We start from the raw sequence: 13,756 nt of genomic DNA, 5'->3' as shown, positions 1-13,756 counted from the left end.
ACCCCGAGCTCCAGCTGGAGCTGAGCGCCCTCTAGTGGCTGCGCTAAGTGGGGGCGCTCGGGACCGGTCCCTGGCTGGTGTGGGGGGTGGGGGTGGGGCGGCTGATGAGAGGAGGACGCTGGGGCTCCAGGCCTGGCTGGATTAGGGGACCATGGCGAGTCGGAAGCATGTCCGGGCCGCGCTTCTGTAACTTCTCTACACTGGGAATCTGCCCAAACTTTTCTCCTAAGGGGAAGGTTTCTTTCTTTCTTTCTTTCTTTCTTTCTTTCTTTCTTTCTTTCTTTCTTTCTTTTTTTTTTTTTTAATGTATTTATTTGAGAACTGGCACGACAAGAGAAAGGGGAAAATTTTCTCATTAGAGTTGCATCCCTACAGTTAGTTCAATTACTTGATATATGCAGAAGATGTTGTAAATTTATAGATTTAAATAGCTTACAAAGATGCCGCAGGCCATATCAGTTAATTTCCTTAATTTATGGATTTTGGGGGTTGCTCTGAGAACTGAAAGGGGCCCTGGAAAGTAGGTCAGGGATCTGCCTGTGCTGAGATTCCAGCACAGTCCACAGGCTGCCCACCTGGCGCCCCACAACCTGACACACACCACTGACACACCACACACACACATCACTAACACTCACACCCTTAGAATTTCTGGCTGCCAGCTCCTGCCAGACAGTATCGCTCTGCTCTCCACCAGGCGAGGCCTGCAGTATTCACTGCTCGGTGTCCAGCACCTCCCATGGCTATTGGTTTTGCACAAGACTTGGGGAGTTCCCATGTACATGCAGCTCAGTGACATGGAAGGAATGGACCGGGCAAGGGAGGGAGGTAGAGCAGTATATGGAGTCGTTGGACTCTTAAGCATAAGGATTAGCGTGAGTTCTATTTCTGGCCACCATATGCCACAGTGATGCTCAGGTTCTCTCTATCAAATACCTATAAACAAATATATATATATATATATACATATATATTTTTATTCCCTTTTGTTGCCCTTGTTGTTTTATTGTAGTTATTGTTGTTATTGATGTCATTGTTGGTGGATAGGACAAAGAAAAATGGAGAGAGGAGGGGAAGACAGAGAGGGGGAGAGAAAGATAAGACACCTGCAAACATGCTTCACAGCCTGTGAAGCGACTCCCCTGCAGGTAAGGAGCCGGGGGCTGGAACCATGTTCCTTGTGCTTTGTGCCACCTGCGCTTAACCAGCTGCTCTACTGCCCGACTCCCATAAATATATTTTTAAAAGGAGGATGAAGGAATGGATGCAAATACTTTGACTTCCTTTCCCCCTTCCATCTATCCTTCCTTCCTTCTTTCCATTACTAGCTGGGATTGACCTGGGGGGATAGTGCAGTGACTAGAGCTTCCAACTTGCAAGCATGAGGTTTGGAGTTTGATTCCTGGCATTGTAGGTGCCAAGGTGATTATCTGGTTCCCTGCCATTAGTAAGTACATCTTTTTTGCTCCTGGGTGGTGGTGCAACTAGAAGAGTGCATATGCTACCATGCACGAGGACCCAGATTCAAGCCCCAGGTCCCCACCTGCAGGAGGGAAGTTCCACAAGCCGCGCAGCAGTGCTACAGGTGTTGCTCTCTCGTCTCTCTCTTCCCTCTCAATTCCCCTCTGTCTCAAATGTCTCCAAAAGTAAATGAAATAAATTAAATTAATATAGTTGGGATCACAAATAGAAGAAGGGATGTAAGGGTACTCCAGACCTCTTCAAGGACACTTCATCCTTGCCAGGTGAAGGGGGGATAAGTCAGGCTCCCCTTGGGGGAAATACTGACCTAGTGAAAAACCTACTTATTACAGGCCCTAGTGGCTCCCAGCACCCCTCGCTCCTCTCCCCCTCTCTCCTAGGTCTCTGCTACAACCTCTTTGTTTTGTATTCACTATGGATGAATATATACATACACATCAGTACTTAAAAGCTTGGTATAAACTAACCCATTTTAGGAAGCCACATGGCAATGTGATTAGTATTGGTATTCATGATTTAACATTTCTTTTCCCACTAGATGAAGTTTCTAAGATTTGCAAGGTACATGTCAAGGACGGGTGTATAAATGGATTTTTATTTATTCACAACTCCAAGACTAATTGCTTCTCTTTGCCTCAAGGCCACGAGATTGGTTTTAATATGACACTTCAAAAGTATTCATGGAACTACAGAGATACTAAGTGTCATTGTTTAAGAGACAAATCTCACCGTGGTACTGGTGACCCTGAAAAGAGGATGTTCCATTTTGTTTTTACATTTCTTCATTTTTTTTCCCAGAGAGTGTCACTTTACACCAGGCATTAAAAAAAAAAAAAAAGCACAGTTTAATGGAAGCACAAGCTGGCCAATTTGAAGGACCTTTGTTTCCTTAATAAGTCTGGGAACTCAGGCTCCATATTCCTGGATCCTTTTATTAAAGACCAAAATGCGTATGTGTCATTAAGAAGAGTAAGTTTGGGTCAGATTCATACTCAGATGTTTTAAGCGTTCTGAGCTAAATGCCTTCTACATTGAGACTTGGGTGTAGGCCATGATAGATATTTAATGATCTCCACTATACAATAGAATGGTAAGCCTTTAATTTTTTTTTTTTTAATGGGCTCAGGTGGTGGCGCACCTGGTTAAGCACACACATTACAGTGTGCAAGGACCTGAGTACGAGCCCCCAGTTCCCACCTGCAGGGGGAAAGCTTTGCAAGTGGTGAAGTAGGGCTGCAGGCATCTCTCTGTCTCTCTCCCTCTCTATCTCCCCCTCCCCACTCGATTTCTGGCTGTCTCTATCCAGTAAATAAAGATAACAAAAAAAAAACCCTTTTTTATTGATGATGTGTGACTAGTACTATAAACACATTAAAATATCTTATTACCTCTTGTCTCATTACTGTGGTTCAAGAGATTTAAAAAAAAGTGTGAATTTAATCAGATGTGACTTGCTTTTACCATTAAAATTTGACTAGCACTGAAATCGTTAAAGTTCATCTTTTTTTGTTGCCTTCAGGAATATTGCTGGGGCTTGGTGCCTGCACTATGAGTCCACTGCTCATGGAGGCTGTTTTTTTCCCCCCTTTTGTTGTCCTTGTTGTTCATCATTGTTATTTATTGGTATTGTTAATATGTTGTCATTGTTGTGGTCTGAGAGGTGGCGCAGTGATAAGGCTTTGGACTCTTAAGCATGAGGTCCTAAGTTCGATCCCCGGCAGCACATGTGCCAGAGTGATGTCTGGTTCTTTCTCTCTCCTATCTTTCTCATGAATAAATAAATAAAATATTTAAAAATATATATTGTCATTATTGTTGGATAGGGCAGAGAGAAATCAAGAAAGGAGGGGAAGACGGGGAGAGAAAGAAAGACACCTGCAGACCTGCTTCATCGCCTGTGAAGCGAACCTCTGCAGGTGGGGAAACCAGGGGCTCGAACCAGGTATGCTGGTCCTTGTGCTTTGTGCCATGTGTGCTTAACCCTAGGCACTACTGCCTGGCCCCCTAAAGTTCATCTTTTTAAAAAGCAAGGCTGTGGTCCAGGAGTAGTCTAGTGGACAACCTTTCAAGCATAAGGTTTATTCCTGGAGACACATGTACCAAAGTGGTGCTCTGACTGTCTTTCCCTTTTTCCTCCTCACCTTTCTCATTAGTAAATGAAATTTAGGGGGCCAGGCAGTGGCACACCTGGTTAAGTGCACACATTGTACTGTGCAAGGACCTAGGTTCAAGCCCTTGGTCCCCACCTGCAGGGGGGAAAGCTTCACAAGTGGTAAAGCAGGTCTCTTTCTTTCTCCCTTTATGTCCCCTTCTCCCCTTTCAATTTCTCTCTGTCCTATCCAATAAAATGGAAAACAATGGCTACCAGGAGTGGTGGATTCATAGCCCCAGCAATAACCCTAGAGGCACAAAAAAAAAAAATTATATATATATATGTTTAAATCTTGGGAAAAAAAGCAAGTTCACTGGGGCCAAGTGGTGGCACACCTGGTAAAGCACACATGATACTATGTGAAGACATGGGTTCAAGTCCCTGACCCCCCACTTGCAGGGGAAAAGCTTTATGAGCCATGGAGAAGTGTTGTAGCTGTCTCTCTCTTTCTGTCTCTCTCCCTCTCTCTTTCACCCTCTCTATATAAATTAATTAATTTATATATAATTATATGTAAATGTATAGATATATATTATGTGTAATTTATATTTTGTAACTATATATGAAATATATATAAATTTATTAATTTACATAACAAATGGACCTGATGTGTGACAGTCACCTGCTGGATCCAGGTCCTTTGACAAACCCAGTCTCCACATGTTTCCAGTGTGTACTTTGTTGTTGCTCTTTTAAAATGAAGACCTTGGACTGAGGGAGATATTTCAGTGGTAAGTTGCAGAACTTGCATGAACGAAACCCCAGGTTCTATCTCCAGGGCCTTACCAAGGAAGGTACAAATGAGCTGTGGGCTCTCAGTCTGCTGAGACTGGCTTTCTGGGGGCAGGTCTGCCAGCAGATTAAAGACCAACAGACACAGCTGCTGCCCTGTGGGAGTGGGGGTGCCAGGTGTGAGACAAATCTGGCAGCCGCTCCCCCTTCCTCTTCCAGACCCTCCTCAAAGCTCAGTGGTAGTGCCTGATCAGGACAGCTTTGAGTCCGATGTCTGTTATCCACCTGGCTTAGTGTCCCCCCCAAAATCCTCACTCTCCACCCCACCTCCCACTATCTTCCTTCCTGCCTTGGATCTCAGAGGACTCCAGAGACATGATGAACCATGGGACCGTTAAGACCCCCCCTCCCCCACCCTAGCCTGGGGGATCCTTGTCTACCAGCCAGGGACTCACTCCCTGGGGAGGAGAAAGCCAAACCTGCCTGAGGGGGACCAGGGCCAGATGCCCCCTGCCTGTCCTTGAAGAGAACAAACAAGACTAGCTGACTCTTGCTGAACCCTGCCAAGTTCCCAGCACTGACTGAGCTCCACTTATGGTTCCTGGCCAGAGGGAAGAGAAAGCTTGGGGCTGTCTCCCCAGGGGATAGGCTGCCTCTCCTCTCTGCCTTTGCCTGCACTCCCCGCCCCCCTCAGCTTAGAACCAAATCAACACGATAGGAATGGAGATGGGGGGGGAGGGGAGAGGAACCCTCCTCCCAAATTGCATTTGAACCTGTTCTCTAGAGAGCGTTCAAGTGGCTCAAGATATGACCCAGTGGGTGAAGCACTGAACTCTCAGATTTGGGGTCCTGGCTTCAACCCTGGGCATTGCATGTGCCCAAGTGGTGCTCTGGTTTTTCTCTCATACATACATAACATTGGGGAAAACAAAAACAAAAACTGACCAGCAGAAAAAAAAAAAAAAAACATGAAGAGGGGGCTGAGGAGACAGCAAGAAACGGTTATGCAAAAGACTTCCATGCCTGAGGCTCCAAGGTTTCAGACTCAAGGATAGGTGCTACTTTAAGCTAGAGCTCAGCAATGTGTGCGCTCTCCTTCTCTCTCTCTCTCTCTCTTTCTCAGAAAAAAAAATTAAAAACACACCCCCCCACACACACACACACAAACCCTGAGAGGAGAGGGAAAACACTCAGCTTCAACACCCTTGGCAGATTCTAAAAGGCTAAATTGTGAACCTGAGTACACAAAACAGAACTTACCTCAGAATGGCTTCGGGATGCAGAAGGCTGCTCTCTCTCTTTCTTGAGCCCAGGCAGGTAGACAGCCCCGGTTCAGCTCAGCAGTGCTGGACACCCAGGCTCAATCCAGTTCTACTCTGGTCTCAAGATGAATGCAGCTCACCCCTTCCCACCCATCTAGATCCTACAGAGAGAAGGACGGTCTTCCCACAGAGAGCAAGGAGGTCTTAGCGGCCCTCTGTCTGTTGGTCACAGCCCTTTGGCCCCAAGTGAGTCACAGCCCAACCTTCAGGCCACTCCCTGAAGGGGAAAAGGGTTGATTGCCTCAAGCTAGTGGAGTTTATCCTGGAGTGCCCTGGGTGGGTGGGGCTAGACCCACCACCACCCTGGGTCTGGGGGAGGAAAGTGAGTCCTGACAGTCTGGCTCTGCCTGGGAGGAGGATAGGATGGGTTTTGTGTCTGGGACCCGAGTCCTCAAAAGTGGACAGTTGTTGACTGGAACCATGAACTGGCAAGAGAGGGCTGAGAGCTAGCTCACTGGCAGGGTGTCTTCCTTGCTAGGCCTGTAGCCCAAGTTCATGCCTCAACACCACAGGGAACATGCAAAAAGTCTCTGTATCTCTTCCTGTATGTATCTCTATTTGAACCAGTGGATTGGTGAGAGGCCCCAAGTCCACAAACAACAACAAAATAACAATAATAGCTGTTCTTCTCCATGGCCCTCCTGTCTTTTTTGTATGAGCTATTTTGCATGTTAAATCTGTTTCCTCACACTATCCACCTCACTGTTTTGAAATAAAAGTTTAAATATTTGAGAGAAAAAAAAGAATGGACTGAGTAGTGGCTCACTTGGTAGAGTGCACATTACCTGGGTGAACCCCATGGTCCCAGGAGCAGTGGAGCTGGGCTCCAAGCATTTCTTTTGTCTCCCGCTAATAAGTTTTTATTAAACATAGGCACATATGTGTATGTATATAATTTCTTTTTATTGGCTAGAGACAGAGAGAAAGTGAGAGGGAAAAGGGAAATAGAGAGGGAGGGAGCAAGAGACATATCTGTAGCACTGCTTCACCAGTTGTGAAGCTTCCTGAGTCCTTGCCCATGGTGATATGCACTCAGCTAGGTGTGCCACCACTGGGCCCCTCTTTCCTCTCCTCTCTGCTCCTCCTTCTCCTCCTCTCCCCCCCCCCCCTTTCCCTCTTATAAAAAAGAAAGGAAAGCAAGGAAGAAAGGAGGGAGGGGTGGAAGGCCACCAGGAATGGTGAAACAATGTAGGTATTGAGTCCCAAAAGTAACACTGGTAGCAAAAGTAAATAAACAAATAAGTAAGAAAATAATATACTGGCTAGCAAGTTAGTTCACCTGGGAGGTTCTTGGCCATGCAAGCAAAGGTTCAAGCCCAGCCCTCATGGCACTGGAGAAACTTGGGTGCTGTGGTTTCTGACCTTGGTCGCTGTCTATCTATCTAAAATGATAGACCCAGAGCAGTGAAGTCCTGTTTATGGAAAATAATAATAATAATAATAATAAACTTCTCTTAGAGGGAACTTGAGCTGGTTCCAAGAGACACTAGACCTGAACTTGGAGGTGAGCAGGTGGAGTGGGGCATCATCCACACAAGTGACCAGGTTCACAACCCTACGCGTCCCCTCACACGCACACTCCCCCAGGTTCCTGTTCTCTGCAGAGAGGCTGGCGGAGGCCCTCCCAGCAGTGCCTCAGGGTCTGGGGGAGGAGGCGGGTCCCTAGTTCCCTGTCAACAACCGGACACAATGGGACTCAGCAGGAAGACGGATCTCCACTCCTTCCTGGCCCCTGACATTCAAGAAATGCAACACCAAACAGATTTCCAGAAAGACAAAACTGGGAGCCAGTGAGTGATACCCTTTCTTGGGTCCTCCAGCTCTTGATCAACAAAAGCCCAGTCTGAACTCCTGGAAGAACTGAGCCCTGCACCTTAGTGACTCCCTGTGCTGTGCTGAGGCCCAGGAAGTGGCACAGTGTGGATAAAGCATTGGACTTTTAAGCATGAGGTCCTGAGTTTGCTTCTCAGCAAGATATCACCAGAGTGATATCCGGCTTTCTTTCTCACAAACAAACAAACAAACAAACAAAATCTGTCTGACTATCATACTTGTCTCCCAGTGACCACTGAGGTCAGATGCATTTGCAGGGGTCCGAGGGAGCAGTCATTGACCAATGGTCAGAATCTTGCCTGTGACAGGCCTCCTTCCTCATGTCAAAGCCTGGTGCACTTGACCCTCTCTCTTCCTTGTCACAAGTGATTCCTTTTCCTTGAGTCTATCTGGTGGGGCACAGCTTGAACTTGGGAGTCTGAATCCAGCTTGGGGCTGACTCAAGTATCCCTATTGTGTCTGGTTGTTTATAGGGAACCAGGGATCAGACTCCTCCCCCAGGCCCTGAGGCACTGCTGGGAGGGCCTCCGCCAGCCTCTCTGCAGGGAAGAACTCTCAGTATCTTGTATCTCAGTAGTAACTGTACCGAGTTTATGTGGCTACTGGAAGGATTCACTGTGACAGCAAATGCTAAGGATAGGACTTAGCCCAATATCTGGACTCCTGAGGTGTTGATGGTTATGGTCCTTTTCCTGCTGATCTTCCAAAAACCTCTCTGGTCAGACTCTGGTCACATTTCTCCCTGATTCACCAATAGGAGGCACTCATGAATGCCCTTCCCCTTGAGGTAACTCCTGACTTCAAAAGACATGGTGTTAAAACCTCTTGGATGCCCCCAGATTACATATGAAGATGGACTCTTCCTAAACTGAGAAGGGGAAAGTTGTCCAACATTTAAAGATAAAACCCTCAAGACTTCAGTGAAATGGCATGCTTGCTTTGGGCCTGGCCTTGGGGTGGGGCTAGGAAGTGTCCCCAGGCTGCTGTGTCCTCAGGCCACTGGGGCTGCAAGGGAACACAGGTGGAGGCCCTGGAGGCAAAGGAGGGGCCCCAGAGGGCATGGCAGATCTGCTGGTAGATTCTTTTCATTTTTTGAGCCACAAAACTCTTTACTATCTATTTTTAAAGTATTTGAAAGGAAGTTCCAATGCCATGGTCTCTCTCTCTCTTTTAAAAGATTTTATGTTTTTATTAACGAGACAGATAGGAGAAGAAAGATCCAGACATCACTCTGCTACATGTACTGCTGGGGATTGAAATGCAGGGCCTCATGCTTGAGAGTCCAGTGTTTTATCTGCTGTGCCACCTCCCAGACCACTCTCCCTCTATCTATCTGAATGACAAAGTGGCCTAGAGTGATGAAAACACATGTGTGCAGCTCTGGGTGGGGGGGGGGGGTCGTGCTTAGGGGGTGGGTGGGGTCAATCAAGGGGCATAAAGGCAGACTGGAGGAGCAGAAGGGACTTCACCCACCCAAAGAATGAATGTCCTCTTCCAAGAACAGCCTAACAGGAGTGGGAGGCGTTGCTTCTAAACTTTGACACCACAGAGGCCAGAAACCAGTGTGTCAAAGATGCCATCTCCTCAGGAGAGGTGCTTTGGGCTCCTGAGTATATATTGTACAGAAGAGCCGCAGGGGAGGGGCTCCAAGCCCAGTGGTGTGAGAAACACAGATGACATGGCAGCCCAAGAGCTGGCACTGTGGGTAAAACATTGGAATCAAGGATGGCAGGGGAAAACAACAACAAAAAAAAACATTGGAATCTCCGACCTGGGCCTGTTCACCCCTCCTTAGGCAACCTGGTGCCCCCCCCTCCCGGGGGGTCACCATATTGATGCCGAACTTTTAGTGTGGACACCAGATCGCATAGCGCACTGCAGCCCAGAACTCCTGGGCTCAAGCAATCCTTCAGCCTCAGCCTCCCAAGTAGCTGGGATTACAGGCGCGGCTAGCCACCACGCCCCGCAAAACATTGGAATCTCCAGGGAGTCGGGTGGCAGTGCGATGGGTTAAGTGCCCCTGGTGCGAAGCACAAGGACCAGCGTAAGGATCCCGGTTCAAGCCCCCCCCCCATCTGCAGGGGAGTCGCTTCACAGGCAGTGAAGCAAGTCTGCAGGTGTCTATCTTTCTCTCCCCCGTCTCTGCTTTCCCCTCCTCTCTCCATTTCTCTCTGTCCTATCCAACAACGACAACATCAATAACTTCAACAATAAAAAACAAGGGCAACAAAAGGGGAAAAAAAAAATATATATATATGAATCTCAAGTCTGAGGTCCTGGATTCAGTCCTAGCATTGCACGTACCAGAATGATACTCTAGTTCTCTAATGAATAAATCTTAGAAAGAGAGAAAAAAAAGAAAGGAAAAGAAATAGCAATAGAAATGAAAAGCAAGTGGGGGTGTAGGGGTAGATAGCATAATGGATATGCAAAGAGACTCTTATGTCTGAGGCTCCAAAGTCCCAGGTTCAGTCCCTGCACCACCATAAACTAGAGCTGAACAGTGTACTCTGATAAAAAAAAAAAAAAAAGAAGAAAGAAAGAAAGAAAGATAGATAGATAGATAGATAGATAGAAAGATAAAAAGAAGCAAAAGTTAGGGGGTACTGCACCTTGTTGAGCTCACATGTTGCAATGCACAAGGAAGCAGGTTCAAGCCCCAAGTCCCAGTGGGAAAGCTTTGCAAGTAGTGAAGCTGTGTGACAGGTGTCTTTCTTTTTTCCTAACTTCCCATTCCCTCTCATTTTTTTTGTCTCTATCAAATAAATACAATTTTTAAAAAGTGGCATAACAAAATATACTCAATGCCACTTATTTAAGAGTTTGATACAGCATCCTGGGCAGTAGCACAGTAGATAGAGCCCTGGACTTGCAAGCATGATGCCCCAAGTTCAATCCCTGGTTCACTTTCTCTCCCTCTCTCATAAATAAATATACCTTTAAAAGAAGTTTGAGGGGTGGGGCAGTGGGTAGATAGCATAATGGTTATACAAAGAGACTCTCTTGTCTGAGGCTCCAAAGTCCCAGGTTCAATCTCCCACTTCATCATAAATTTGAGAGATGAGGAGAAAGCATAATGTTATACAAAAGGCTTTCAGGCCTGAGGCTCTGAAGTCCCAGGTTCAACCTCCAGCATTACTAGAAACCAGACGTGTATCTCTCTCTCTCTCATAAAAAATAAAATGCGGGGGTCGGGCGGAGGCGCAGTGGGTTAAGCGCACGTGGCGCAAAGCGCAGGGACCGGCGTAAGGATCCCGGTTCGAGCCCCCGGCTCCCCACCTGCAGGGGAGTCGCTTCACGGGCGGTGAAGCAGGTCTGCAGATGTCTATCTTTCTCTCCCCCTCTCTCTCTGTCTTCCCCTCCTCTCTCCATTTCTCTCTGTCCTATCCAACAACAAAGCAACGTCAACAATGGCAATAATAACCGCAACTAGGGCAACAAAAAGGGGGAAAAATGGCCTCCAGGAGCGGTGGATTCATGGTGCAGGCAGCAATAACCCTGGAGGAAAATAAAATAAAATAAAATAAAATAAAATAAAATGCTTGAAACATAGGTAGGTTTTGTTTATGAATACACTTATGTGTTTCCATAAGTATGTAAATATACCATGATGTCTAAGTAGAAGTTGAGGGGGAAGAAGAAAGGAATTTAAGCTAGTCTGTATCATCTGCTAATATTTGTTCAGTCTGGGCTGGAGGGAGATGAATGTCTGATATACTGTAATCTGTTCTTTCAAATACATGACTTGGGGGGAGGCTGGGGACTGGTGAGTTAGCTGTCACTGTTGAAAAATTGGTATAGGTGGTCTGGGAGGTGGGGCAGTGGATAAAACATTGGATACTGAATCATAGGGTTCCAAGTTTGATCCCCAGCAGCATATATACCCGTGTGATACTCTGGTTCTCTTTCTCTCTCAACAAAAAAATAAATATAATCTTCTGATCAGGAGGTGGTGCCGTAGATAGAGTGCTGACTCTCAAGTATGAGGTATCGAGAGGTTCATCCCTGGTAGTGCATGTACCAGAGTAATACATGGTGCTCATTCTCTCGCCTTAATAAATAAGTAAAATAGTAATAAATAAATAAAATATAAGTAAATATACAAAAAATGTTATTGCCACTAGGGATATTGCTACAAATCCACCATTCCTGGTGGCTACTTTTTCCTTTCCCTTCCTATTTTATTTGACAGGAGAGAGAGAAATTGAGAGGGGAGAGAGGCGAGAGGAGAAGGAAAGAGAGAGAGAGATGCCTATAGACCTGTTTCCCTGTTCCTGAAGCATCTAACCTTGAGGTGGGGAATGGAAGCTTGAATCTGGGTCCTTGCTTTTTTTTTTTTTTTTTTTTTTTGATAAAAAATTTTTTAAAGAAGAAAAAAGTTGGTATGGGTACATTTATTATTTTTTAAATTTTTTTTAAAAATATTTATTTATTTATTTATTTGGTGGCACAGCCAGAAATCAAGAGGGAAGGGGGAGACAGACAGGGAGAGAGACAGAGAGACACCTGCAGCATTGCTTCACCACTTGCAAAGCTTTCCCCCTTCGGGTGGGAACTGGGGACTCGAACCTGGGTCCTTGCACATTTTATTAGGTAAGTTTTTTTTTTTTTTTTTTTACAAACAATCATAATTTGACAATGCATTCAGAAAACAGAACACCTTTAAGCAGACAGGACTGTAATTGTTTATTAGGTAAGTTTTTTTTTTACAACCTTGCACATTTTTAAAAAAATTTTTTACATTTATTTATTTATTTATTTTCCCTTTTGTTGCCCTTGTTGTTTATCGTTGTTGTTGTTATTGCTGTCATTGTTGTTGGATAGGACAGAGAGAAATGGAGAGAGGAGGGGAAGACAAAGAGGGGGAGAGAAAGACAGACACCTGCAGACCTGCTTCACCACCTGTGAAGCAACTCCCCTGCAGGTGGGGAGCCGGGGGCTCGGAACCGGGATCCTTATGCCGATCTTTGTGCTTTGCGCCACCTGCGCTTAACCCGCTGAGCTACGCCCGACTCCCAACCTTGCACATTTTAATATGTGCACTCAAAGAGGTGTGCCACCAGCCGGCTTCCTGTGGGTGCATTTCTGTGATACAGATATCTTTGTAACTATGGTCTCAATGTGTGTGTGTGTGTTGCATATCTCTATTCCTGTCACTTGTATGTGCAAGTCTGCAATGCAGTTCTGCCTGTGTGCTTGTGTGCACCAATGTGTGTAATGCCTGTGGCTCTATGGGGCTATGCAGATGCTGATGTACCTTTGAGTGTGTGCCTGCATGTGTTTGCAAACATGTGTGTATAGGACTACACAGAAGACAGTCCGGAGAACACTAGATCTTTTTCCTCTGAAAGGGGAAGTGGTACTAAGGTTCAAACCTGGGTCTTGCCCATGGAAAAACAGGTGTCTTACCCAGTGAACTATCTCTTTGATGCCTCCCTCCCCCCCCATCTTGTACCCTTCCTTCTGCCTTCTCCTATGTTCCTCTCTCCTCCCTATCTCCATCTTCCTCCTCCCATTCTTCCTCTCCCCTCCCCTGGCTCCTTTCCTAGCCTTCTCTCCCTCCTCCCATCCCTCTCTACCTCTAGGCCATGTTAGCCTCCAGCCAAAGAGCTGCAAGGTCACCCAAGGAAATGCAAAAAGAAAAAAAGCATCTTGATAGATTTCAAAACATTAGCCCCCTCTGAATGTTCACAGCTTTATTTTGACATTTAGATCCCTTATTCTGTTAGAATTCACTTTAGCTTTTGGTCTGAGGTCATGATCTGAAAGAGAATTGGTTTTTCCAGACCACCAACCTGTCTTCCAGGTAAATGACCTAAAAAACAAAACAAAACAAACAAACAACAGCATTGTTTGGGCTTTGATTGGAAGAAGAGAGAATTGAGGTCGTGTGTGTGTGTGTGTGTGTGTGTGTGTGTGTGTGTGTGACTACAGAGGGAATATGAAAAGACATTTAAAAAGTGTCATTAAGATTAGTCATAAATTGGTCCCCACAATTTGCAGCCCCCCCCCCCCAGGCAATCTCATTTTCTACCTCCTGGGGAATCTCAGTTTGAAGCATGCTGGGTTATATTGCTGATTCCCATGTTCCCCCTGTGCTGTAGTAGCTGTGTCATTGCCACAGTGTCACACTTGGCGGGACACACTACTTCTCAGGTTTTGGAGACAGTGTAATGGCTTTGCAAAAGGACTTTCAAGCCTGAGGCACCAAAGGTCCTAGGTTCAATCCTCAGAG

This window comes from Erinaceus europaeus, chromosome 2, assembly GCF_950295315.1.
Source record: "Erinaceus europaeus chromosome 2, mEriEur2.1, whole genome shotgun sequence".
In the NCBI taxonomy this organism is placed as follows: Eukaryota; Metazoa; Chordata; class Mammalia; order Eulipotyphla; family Erinaceidae; genus Erinaceus; species Erinaceus europaeus.
The sequence above is the reverse complement of the archived record's forward strand: the minus strand, read 5'-3'. Positions refer to the sequence as shown.